This window comes from Tamandua tetradactyla, chromosome X, assembly GCF_023851605.1.
Source record: "Tamandua tetradactyla isolate mTamTet1 chromosome X, mTamTet1.pri, whole genome shotgun sequence".
Classification (NCBI taxonomy): Eukaryota; Metazoa; Chordata; class Mammalia; order Pilosa; family Myrmecophagidae; genus Tamandua; species Tamandua tetradactyla.
In genome coordinates this window covers 57,293,528-57,306,392 of record NC_135353.1, presented here as the reverse complement: position 1 = coordinate 57,306,392, position 12,865 = coordinate 57,293,528, and the positions used below count along the sequence as shown (strand labels likewise).

At 40.3% G+C, this 12,865-nt stretch overlaps 1 pseudogene; it reads left to right on the top strand.

The window, feature by feature from the left end:
* The first annotated feature begins 1,277 nt into the window (after window positions 1-1,277).
* On the top strand, window positions 1,278-4,250 carry LOC143671836 (PHD finger protein 20 pseudogene; annotated as a pseudogene).
* The last annotated feature ends 8,615 nt before the right edge of the window (window positions 4,251-12,865 follow it).

Here is a 12,865-nt window from a genome sequence, read left to right as displayed (position 1 = left end):
TTGAGTATCAGGAAGGCAGGCAGACTACAGAGGGAGGGGCAACTTGTGAACTCCATTTTCACTAAACTTCCACTCTAACCCATGAGGGCTATCAGCCAGAGAAGTCGAAGCGGAAGTGGCTGGGAGACTATGGAGCCAAATATTTTTGGTAGGCTCCTTGGAAAGGCTCCCAACCATGTACTTTCCCCACCTGCTCCTGCTGAGGTTAGCTATTGTGCTCCTAGGCAGCAGAGACTTTCCTTACTCTGTCTCAGATGAACTATCCTTGACAGAAGTCAATCACATGCTTTTATGCACTGACAAGAAGACAGCAACTTCTTTTTCAGGAGTGGCTTTTGTAGAAGGAGTTGGAGGAGGGAATGAGAATAGAAGTTCCCTGGGAAGAGAGGTGTGGCCAGCAGAACCATGTATACCCTATATCACAACACTGTCTCAAGTGGTCTCTGCAGTAGGGCATGGGCCCCTGAGCACTTGCCCAAGAAAGCCAGGCCGTCCAGAGGTCCCAGCCACAGTGGCTCACAAGACCTTTAGCAAACCAAGGTCTCACAAGACCATGTCTGTGAACTCAGTTTGGGCTACAAATTACTAGTGATTTTCAACACATGGAGGAGGAAATGCCAAATGTGAAGGCATTGCAAGTTATTACCAATCATTTGCTGAATTTTTTTTTTCTTTTTTTACCATGATACCTCCAAAAGACTTTTGAAAAATCATGTACTCCCTGGTATGTGATAATATCTAGCTTGTATCACAAGTTTAAACATTTGGAAAGGATATATTTTCTGTCATATTGTAAATATTGCCTTTAATAAAACTATGATATCAATGCTTTAATTGTATCCAGTGGAATTTAAATACATTGGAGCTTTCTTAACCACACTCAAACATTTAAAAATATGTTAACAAGTTCTTCTATAAAAGTCAGAAGCTTCACTTCATTACCTTTTCTCCTTGAATTTATATTTCTCCCCTACTTTCCTAACAGAATATCATAATATATACCCGTTTGAAAGTATTTTATTTCTCACTCTCACATGCTGATATTTACCTATATTTAATTGTCTTATTTGTTGGGGTCATAAGTCTCTAATTGCTTCTTTTGCTTCTGGAGTGAGTTACCATTGCAATTATGAGTGATACACAATTGTCAAAATTATATGAATGCAAATTTAAAAATATGTATTTAATATGGAAGTCCTTCTGTCAGTTGGTCCTGGAGTAGTGCAACCAGAACAGGGCTGTGAGGAAAATAAAGGCAACCCTCTTGATGACTGAAAATGACAAAACATCCACCTAACAGATGAGGAGTCAGCTTTGAAGTGGGAGCCCAGTTGGAAGCCGGGACCAAAAGAAAAACTGATATCCGGTTCACATAGAAGACATTGACTATGAAGAAAGTAAAGTACTCATCCATTTCAAGCCCTGGAATAGCTGTTAGGATGAGTGGTTCTGTTGGGATAGCCCTTATTTACGCACTTCTGAGAAAATACACTGAGGAAAGCGGGCTTACATGCAGAGGAAGGATCTTCTGAAATTCAAACAAATGAGCAGGTCCTTGCTTGCTGGTCTGATTGCTGTTTTTGCCCAGCCAAAGTTACTGCTGTTAACAAGGATGGTACACTATACTGTGAAATTGTATAATGGAGTAATTCAGACTGTTAAACATATTCATGTCAAAGCTTTTTCCAAATATCAAAATACTGTGGGTAATGCTAGGCCTAAGGAAACAGATCACAAAAGTCTTTCATCACCTCCTGATAAACGAGAGAAGTTTAAAGAGCAGAGAAACACCACAGTCAATGAGAAGAAAGGCAAAGAGGACAAAGACTTAAAGATGGAAAAGCACACCAGGCAGCCTGATAAAAGAAAGGAAAGTTAATGGGCTTGAAAAAGGGGAAGGTGTCAGAGAAAAGCCTTCCCAAGAATGAGAGGGAAGATAAGGTGAACATTTCAGAAAAGGACTGAAAATATTCTGGAGATGACAAAGTGAATAAGAAACTGAAGAATGACATTGTGAAGAGTCCACAAGAAGATTAGAGGGAGCCTAAAAGAAAGCGAGGCAGACCGCCTTCTGTAGCTCCTACTGCTGTGGATTCAAACTCTCAAACTTTGCAACCAATAACACTGGGATTGAGAAGATAGAAAACATCAAAATGAAGTGATGTCCCATTAAAACGTCCTCAATTTTACAAAAGTTCATCCCAGGAAGACTAAAACCTATTCTGAAAACTCTGGCAAAGACATTGAAGAGATGGTCCCCCAGGCTGTCAACTAATGGGACCCACGAGATCCTAGATCCTGTCTTGGTTGTATCAGATTTTCTTGATACAGTTAATATGGATCCTTTGTAAGACACATCCTCTAGTGCCAAGGAATCTGAAGAAGGTCAGTTGAAATCTCCTTTGGAAGCTGGCCAGGTCTCATCTGCACTAACTTTTGGGGATGGGTTGGGGGCTGCAAGCTTGGAGTTGAACTGCAAGTCGATGGGTGAAAACGTTATGAAAAAATGGAACTTGCCTCTCCCCTTTGCCGAGTTATAAGAAATTTTGACTGTGTAAATAACAAGTACTTTTAAGAAAACAGATGATCTTGTGACATCTAAAGCCCTATCTGTTGATCTAGACCACAAGTTTAGATGTAAGATTGTGGCCTACTTAAAACTTTTCTGCGAAGGCAAATTATTCCACTATCACATGAAGTATTTCCACAGCATGGAGAAATGGCCAGAGCCAGAGGAAAGCCTTCTTCAGTTTCAGACAAGGCCAGCCAGGATAACCTGACTAGGAAGTGGGTCTTGGTAAGTTCCTCAATAACAAAAGAGAAGGAAAAGAATAAAGAGAAAAATCTCAGAGAGTTTGTGAGAGTGAAGCCAAAGGAAAAAAAAAAAAAGAAAAAGAAAGTCAAAGCTGAATGCTGCTACGGTGAGATCAGTGACACCTTCCAGGAACCTTCTACACCCCAGGCATTTGCTGTCACCAGGTGTGGGTCCTCACACAAGCTTGGGACCCAAATGAGTCCACAAGACCATGGTTCAGAATCTGGAAACCACAAAAAGAAAGTGAACGTATCTGAGGATGATAATCTGAGTGAGTCCTCTTAAGAGAACCTTGTTTGGTGTAAAGAGGAGTATGGCCAAGACATCAATGTAACCACCAACCCAGATGAAGAACTTGATGCAGATGACTGCTATGATTTTGAGGTGGTCTGCTGCATCTGTGAGGTCCAAGAGGAGAATGACTTCATGATTCAGTGTGAAGAGTGCCAGTGTTGGCAGCATGGAGTCTTCATGAGATTATTGGAGAAAAAATGTGCCCGATAAATACATGTCATGTTCGCTGAAACCCTCCAGGTCAGAGGCCTGGTTTTAAATACTGATGTGACAATGAATGATTGAGCAGGGGACATATGCATAGCTTGGCATGTCTAGAAGAGGGCTATCCCCACCAGAATGCCAAGAAGATTGTGGCCACCCATCTTGGTGATGTGCATAGATTGATCAAGGTTCTCCATGGCCCACAGCTCAAGATGAGCATCCTGCAAAGCAGGTAACATCCTGATTTGCATCTGTGGTGTCAGCCTTGGAAACAGCATTCAGGAGAAGGGAGATCTCATTCCAAACATATCCACATCACTGAAGCCAAGAACAGGAGGAAGTGCCAAGCTATAGAACTTTGAATGGGGCAGTGAAGAAGCCCCTGACTCTGTGCCTGCCCTTATCCAATTATCACCAGTGAGCACCGCTACCAGAAGCCCCATGCCTATTACCCTGCTGCGGAGCAGAAGCTGGTTGTGGAAACCTGGGGCTCTGCCCTGGATGATGCAGTCAGTCCCCTCCATGAGAAAGGTGATGATTCCCTCTCCCTACACCTGGGCTGGCCTCTAGAGCAAAACAGGAGCAGGGGGGACAGTGACCCTAAAGCAAGCTCCCCAAGAGTGAGTGAATATGTGTCCAAAAAGATCCTGCCAGAGGAAGCCCCTGCTCAGAAACTGCTGGACAGAAGTGGTGAGGGGCTGTTGAGCTCCAAGCACCAGTGGCAGTTTAATCTGCTGACTTGTGTGGAGTCGCTTCAGGACAAAGTTACACATAGAGTGAACTCCATTGAAATGGAGCTGGATCTGTTGGAGAGCTGGTTGGACTACACTGGGGAACTGGAGCCCCCAGAGCCACTGCCCAGCTCAAGCATTGCATCAAACAGCTGCTGCTGGACCTGGGCAAGGTGCAGCAGATCACCCTCTGCTGCCTAATATGAAATTGAGTACCCAAAACTAAATGGCATAATCCTGGAGCACCTGCAAGAAGAGCTTTTACATATTTAAATAAACAAATATAGCATGCCAAATGCATGTGACACCAACTGTCTTTGTGGGTCTGGGCAGGGTTGTGATGGACATTGGACAAAGAAGCCATTTTGACTGGACACTCTAATCTTGAAGTTTACCAGGAAGGTAGCAAATAAGAGTCTTGGAATTCCCTTCTTTGTACATCAATGAATGAAGAGTGAATCTTTTTGCCCAAAAGTCACTTGAAATCGTGTCACTGATGATAAATAGAATGAGAGCCAAAAAAGTTTAGTTGGAAGCAGTTGTAAATTCAATTTGCAGTTTATTTACTTGACTGTACTGTCAGGTTGGATTTCAAACCAACCCTTCCAGTTTCTGCTTGGCATAGTATTTAGGCAGTAGGCATCATTTTGTTTTCTCCAGCTTTATGAGGATGTTGTGACTTCATCGTTTTGTGGATGTTGGGAAGGAGCAGAGAGACCTTGGTTGCTTTCTTGTTAGGATTCTTTACTTTTCTCACCACACCTCTTGCATGACTTCATGGTACCAAGGACAAGTTTTGTATGCTTTCACCCCAGAGACACACACCATGTCTGGGGTGTGTCTTTTGTAGCAGAGCCCACATAGCCTGCGGAGAACTAGAATCTCATTGTAATAAGAATCTAGGAGGAATTCCAAGCTGAAGCAGGTGGGGCTTGGAAAACAAAGGACAGCATTTTCTACCCACTTCTTAATATTGACAGCTCCACAGTTCTATTTAATGTCCAAAAAATGTTTCCCAAAAATTCGAACTCTTTCAATGTAAAGATTCATTGTAAAGGATGTGGTTTGGAAAATTACTATTTTATATTGTTGTAAACAACTTCAGATTCAACGTGTACAAGTTTCTTTTCTTCCCTGAAGAGTGTGTTCAGTAGTTCGTGTTTTCAAAGTTCTTTTAATATATTTTAATACTTTAAATTTCCTGTTTGCATTATTTGATGAGCTCAAGGTGCTTTGCTGCTTAAGATCCTACAACCTGTTTGTATATTTTGAGACAATATTTGTGTTACTTTTGCAGGTTACAGTTCCATGTGTAATTGCTATAGTTTTTTGGGTTTCCTTACTAGACAAAGTAAAAGAAAATGTTCCATGCTATGAAGTGACCAGTTTCACTATTTAATTTTCTTATCACTGAAGGCAAAAATCAAAGCACAGTTTTCCATTAACACTCACAAGTTAAATGTTGGTTTATGAATCTGTTATGTTATATGCTGCAAATATTTGCAATGTAAATGTGAAGTAGCCAATATCCCAATAGCAATGCCAGTATATCCAGCAACCTTTGGAATTGTTAGGCTTTTGACAGCACAGTTGATTGTTGTTAAAGCTTCTGTACTGAGGTGTTTCAAGGAACGCTCTATCCAGTGAATTGTTCACAATTTGATATGAAATGAATTATAGAACAGGTATAAATTGACTTGTTGTAGCTTATCCATCAGAAGGAATACATGTGGCTGTAGCATCTAGAATAAAGCTGACTCAGTTCCTTTTTTAAAGGAAATAATCCCATTTCACCCATTGTTACTTTTGTCCTTAGGGAAATAGGGAGGTCTGGGGGCAGGGGAACAGGGAGGATTCTCAAAGTACTGACAACTTCAGTGTGCTTCCCTAATTTAAAGCCATGTTGAGGGGCTCTATCCCTAATTCCTGGGTCAAGCTGAATTAACCCCAAGTTGGAGTACTGTACTTATTTGAAGACACTGTTGCCATTACTTGTGGACTACCAAACTTTTGTCTTTGGAGAAAAACTATCCACCTACAAAAACTGCCTCCACAAAAACAGTTCTGGTTTGACTAATTATTTCGTTTCTTTAAGTAATGAGTGTATGCAAGGTGGTTCCTTGATGAGCCAATATTGCACTGTGGATAACATACCTATGTTTATGCGCTATTAGAACAGAAGGCACTGAATATAGAAATGTTGCTTTGAAGCAATATTTGCAAAACATGCAAACTTCTGTATTTGTATTTGGAAAAAATAAAGCTTTTTCTTGCTAAATATATATATTAAGCATGAAAAAGTAACATGTTATTGGAAACTTCTAGATTATGTAAGTTTCAGCAATGACTCAATTTTCCTTTTATTTTTAAAATTTTGATAGATAAGTATTTTGAAACTTATTTACATAATAAGTATATGGAAAGGAGGTCTTCTTATAACAATGTCACTTAATTCTTTGAACATTTTTAGTGTTCTGTGTAAAAAAATGCATAGTGTTTTATCATCAGCATTATTTTTAATGATCAAGTAGTGGATGATTTTTAATAGACCTTCAACGTTGTTGAACGCAAATAACTGAAAACCATTTGACATGTGAAGGGCTTTCTCTCCCATTTATTAGAGATCTCAAAAATCAAAGATGGAAAAACTAGAGCAGCAAAATAATTTAAAATAGTACTGGATTATAACTCATATAAAAAAGAAATATCCATGAGCTCATATTGATATAAATACGGTATGAATGAAGGAAAAAAAATGAATGAATGACTATATATATATATACATATAGAAGAATTCAAATTAATAAATGTAGAAGGAATGAGGGAAATAGAAAATTATTACTAGAACAACACAGTGATGATTGTTGAAGACAAGAGCCACTGATGGACGCTAAAATTAGTGAGCAAATGTTGAAGGAGATGCAGGATATTTGCATAGTATTAAAATATCTCTCACAAGATAAGTATTAATTACAAATGAAAAATCTAAACTTTAAAAATGAAGAGATAAACCAAGTTAAAAAATTGGAAAGTGTGCATTTTAGGATTTGTCTCTGGGGCTACAAACACATAAAAACATATTTTACATGCCATATTTCAATTTTCTAATATAAATCTTCTAGAAGTGCATTTAAAAGTCATGGTAGAGGGAAAGACCCTTGAGAATTATCATGTATAGGAAGATTGGTAATTTCATTTCATTTTTTGTAAGTTATTGTTCATCATTATTCATTTGACCAAGTTAGAAAGATATATTGGCTGAGAACAAGGGTTTTTCCCTAATTATATGAAACTGGGTTTTAGTTCTGGGTATCACATTCTACAGAGCATTTTGGAAACATTTTATTCTATACCTGTACACGAGTAGGTGTTCTGCTTCCATGAGGACATTTTAATCTATGTGTGGAAATTAACAGCATATGGAAGAGAAGCTGTAAATTCTTTAGTAAGTGAAAGGTCCATAATAGTTTTATCTTTCCAGTGCTCTTTTTGCTTTGCTCTCATAGGATTATTTTTTCAGGAATATTGTTATTGTTTTTAAACAATAACAACTGGATGCAACATACTATAGCAAGATTCAGGATGAACTGAACTTGGAGTCTCCCTTTGTTTTGTAGAGCTAGAAAAGGGTGACTGTGAAAGGGGAGATTGGAAAGGAGAGCTGGCATAACAGCTTGACTGCAGGCATGTTCTCAGGCAGATGAATTTTAGGAATAAATATGCATGGGAGTTGAAATTCTGGAAATGGAGTCCTTTAATTCTCCCTTTGCCTGCATACCTCTTTGTGCTCCTCCAGGGAAAAGGAGTACTGCTGATTTACAGTGGCTCCAGGGTTTGAAAAAGATCTGCCAATTTTTGTTTCAATCATTTAATCACGCCATTATAAGCATAAATTGTGATGGTTATAGTTGATGTGAATACTAATCATATTATATAAATCTTGATAATAGCTTGTGTTGCATAGCCCTTTGGAGTGTTCAAGTTCTTTCATATGTGTTATTTCATGTCACTCTGTCTTGGCCTTAGTTGTCCCAAAAGCAGATCCTAAGGGAAAAGTTTGGTCACAGGTAGTAAATTTGAGAAGTGATTCCAGGGTGTAGGAGTGAGGAAAGGGAGGAAAAATAAATACAAGGATGCATTCTTGAGTTGGGTGTCTTTGGGTCTATGGGCCTTCTGAGGAGGCTTACTAAATGTGTCTCAGAACTATCAGCCCAGGAAGAAAGGGTGGAAAGCATTCATTCATCAGCTCTGGTGCCCATTAGTTCAGTGTGGTCCCAAGGATATTCAACACCAAGGTTTCCTCAAAACCCCAGTGTAGGGACCAAGAGATGTCAGCAGTGAATCCAAAGCAAAGCAGTATCAAGTTGCATGCATAAAAGCAAGTGGATATCTGCAAGGAAATAATAAATGCAGTAACGGCTGAAGTAGAAGGTAAGGTTAAGAAAGTTTGAAGGCACACAAATGGTGTGCTTTATAGCACTTATAGAACACCATGAAATAGAGCAGGAATTATTATTAATCCCGTTTTAAAAAGGGACAAATGCATCCTTATTAGTATTAAATGACCTGGCCCCTCTGTACCTCAGTTTCCAAATCTGGAAAAAGCTGGGATTAAAACTTTTTTCTTTATTATGAAAATAAGAGAACACCTGCAAAGTTCTATGAACACCCAGAAGAATGCAGCTATGTAAATTAATTATTGTTATTGTATTATATGGTCTATTTGAAAACATGGTCTTTTGTCATTTTGAAATATTGAATTCTGCATCCAGCAAAATTGAAAAATATGTAACACCCAATTTTATCTCTTATTCTTCATTATATCTCCTACTGACTCTTAAAGGGAGTTTATCTCTCCCTATTGATACATAATTATACAAAGCAATCATAAAATTCCGTATTTTAGTATTTGTATAATAAGCCTCAATAGTCACTAATGAGTTACAAATATTCATAGAAAATATCCCTTTCTAATTTTAGGATTGATAATTCACTGCTGCTTCTATTTTTTGCATCAAGAACAACTACTGGCATGATTACATTTCAGAATTTATGCCTTCATTCAGGAGTTAACTGATTCTTTCGATTATACTGTATTTCTGGAATTCTTTAACAGAAGCCATATTGAAGCTGTTCTAGTCTGCTAGGCTGCCAAAAGCAGATACCACAAGATGGGCTGGACTTTAGCAATGGGAATTTATTAACATATAAGCTTACAGTTCTGAGGCCATGAAAATATCCAAATCGAGGCTTCCTCAGGAGGATACCTTTTCCTGAAGATTGGCAGCTGACAATCCTACACTTCTGTCACATGGAAAGGCAAATGGCAGCATCTACTGGTCTATCCTTCTCTTCTGGGTTTCATTGCTTTCAGCTTCTTGCTTCCATGGCTTTTTCTCTCCTTGTCTGAATTTCATTCTCTTATAAAGGACTCTAGTAAAAGGATTAAGACCCACCCTGAATGAGGTGGGTCACATCTTAAGAACCTATTCACCAAAAGATTCTACTTAGAATGGTTCATACAAACAGGAATCGATTAAGTTTAAGAACATACTTTTCTGGGCTACATACAACTTCACACCATCCCAGAAGCCTTTCCTGCCTTCCTGGATATTTGTGATTCAGTGACAGGCCAATCCATTTTCTCCCCAAACTACAATAGGAGGTAATTTCTTTTTAGTCTAAAGTGAACCACATGGATGCAGGTGGTATGGAATTGCTGGACTATAAACCACTTCTGGTTCATGGTCTGGGCCTTATGACCTATACTTAAGGTAGCTGGCATGATTCTATTTTTCCTGATGAAATGATGTGGTAGTTAGATTCAGGTGTCAACTTGGCTAGGTGAAGGTGCCTAGTTCTATTGCTGTGGACATGAGCCAATGGCATGTGAACCTCATCTGTTGCTGATTTCATCTGCAGTTGGCTAGGAGGCGTGCCTGCTGCAATGAATGATGTTTGATTTAATTGGCTGGTGCTTAAATGAGAGAGCGCAACATAGTACAGCAAAATCACCTCAGCATACCTTATCTCAGCACTCAAAGCTCAGCCCAGGCCTTTGGAGACACAGGAAGAAATCACCCTGGGGAAAGTCGTTGGAACCCAGAGGCCTGGAGAGAAGACCAGCAGAGATCACCCTGTGCCTTCCCACATAAGAAAGAACCTCAGTGGAAAGTTAGCTGCCTTTCCTCTGAAGAACTACCAAAATAAATCCCCTTTTATTAAAAGCCAATCCATCGGGGAGGGGGCCAAGATGGCGGCTTAGTAAGGTACGTGCGTCTTAGTTCCTCCTCCTCCAAAGCAACTACTAGGTGAACTGAAACAGTGCAGAACAGCTCCTGGGGCTACGGCAGGGAATGGACACACAGCGTACCCCAGTCTGAACTGGCTAGTCTGACTGCGAGACTCGGCTGCGGTGAGATCCCCGAGTGGCGCGCGATTTCCCAAGCAGCGGCAGCTGCGGCGGCCGGAGCTACTCCCTCCCTCCTTCCCGGGCCAGCTGAGAGTCTCGGAGAGGCAAGTTTCCCAAGCCAAGGCAGCCGGCGCCCCTCTTTTGCAGGCGGCTTCGAGTCTCGGCTTCGAGTCCGCGGCTACGAGTCTCGGATCAGAGGGCTATCCAAGCTGCGGTGGCCTCCCCCCGCGGGCGGCTTCCTGGTCCGGTGGGGAATTTCCCAGGCCGTGGCGGCCGGTGACCGACGCCCCTCCCCCGCGGGTGACTTCCTGGTCCAGTGGCGAATTCCCCGGGCCCACTGCGGCCGGCGACCAGCCACAGGGTCCCCTCAAGCCGCAGCGGCTGACGCCCCCACCACGCGCGGCCCCTGAACCAACAGAGAGAATTGGATCCGAAATCCCCAGGCCGCGGAGATCGGTGACCGGAGGGGATCCATTCCAAACACATGAGACAAACGTGTGCCACGAGCGCCACCTACTGGGCAGGATAAGAAAAACAGAACCCAGAGATTTCACAGAAAAATCTTACAACCTTGTTGGGTCCGACACCCAGGGAAATCTGACTAAATGCCCAGACGCCAGCAGCAGAAGATAACGGTCCACGCTCAGAAGATTGAGAATATGGCCCAATCAAAGGAACAAACCAATAGTTCAAATGAGATACAAGAGCTGAGACAACTAATGCTGAATATATGAACAGAAATGGAAAACCTCTTCAAAAATGAAATCAATAAATTGAGGGAGGACATGAAGAAGACATGGGCTGAACATAAAGAAGAAATAGAAAAACTGAAAAAACAAATCACAGAACTTATGGAAGTGAAGGATAAAGTAGAAAAGATGGAAAAACAATGGATACCTACAATGATAGATTTAAAGAGACAGAAGATAGAATTAGTGATTTGGAGGATGGAACATCTGAATTCCAAAAAGAAACAGAAACTATCAGGAAAAGAATGGAAAATTTTGAACAGGGTATCAGGGAACTCAAGGACAATATGAACCGCACAAATATATGTGTTGTGGGTGTCCCAGAAGGAGAAGAGAAGGGAAAAGGAGGAGAAAAACTAATGGAAGAAATTATCACTGAAAATTTCCCAACTCTTATGAAAGACCTAAAATTACAGATCCAAGAAGTGCAGCGCACCCCAAAGAGATTAGACCCAAATAGGCGATCTCCAAGACACTTACTAGTTAGAATGTCAGAGGTCAAAGAGAAAGAGAGGATCTTGAAAGAAGCAAGAGAAAAACAATCCATCACATACAAGGGAAACCCAATAAGACTATGTGTAGATTTCTCAGCAGAAACCATGGAAGCAAAAAGACAGTGGGATGATATATTTAAATTACTAAAAGAGAAAAACTGCCAACCAAGACTCCTATATCCAGCACAATTATCCTTCAAAAATGAGGGAGAAATTAAAACATTCTCAGACAAAAAGTCACTGAGAGAATTTGTGACGAAGAGACCAGCTCTGCAAGAAATACTAAAGGGAGCACTAGAGTCAGATACAAAAAGACAGAAGAGAGAGGTATGGAGAAGAGTGTAGAAAGAAGGAAAATCAGATATGATATATATAATACAAAAGGCAAAATGTTAGAGGAAAATATTATCCAAACAGTAATAACACTAAATGTCAATGGACTGAATTCCCCAATCAAAAGCCAATCCATCTCTGTTGTTGCATTCTGGTAGCTAGCAAAGTAGAACAAATGACTTGCTTTTCTGTGTGTGTGGTCATGGAGTTATGGCCTTAGCCTTGGAAATATAAAACATGCAATCATGTTCAGATCATCACAGTTATCTTTCTGAGAATCCAGACCAAAGCAGTGACACAGCAGGCAATAGTATTTGAGAGAGAATCCTAGGGCTGTATAAACTTGTGATAGTTATTATTTCTCCTTTCTCTTCCCTCTTCCCTTTCCCATTCTCCTCTTTCTCCTCCTCTTTCTTCTTCACCACTATTACTTACTATGTGCAAGTTACTATTCAATGTGTTTTAAACTTTAACCTATTTAATCCTTACAATAAATATATGTAGTAGGTCATATTAACACGCCCATTTCACTGATGTGAAAATTGGTACTTAGGTTAAATAAATTGCCCAAAGTCACATAGCTTGTCAGTGGATGAGTTGGGATACAAACCCAGGTCTGTATGATACCAAATCAGTTATTTCTTCTGTTTAGATGTGTCCCCTGGACAAGGATTATCAAGACCATCTTTGCTATGGACTTCAATTTGGTCTTTTGTTTCTTTTTTCACTCATTAACGTAATAAAAGTAATTACTGTTCTGGCTTCCATACCATGCTCCCTGCCCAAAATAATCTCTGGTGCTAACATAATCCTGAAACCTTGTGCCTACAAAA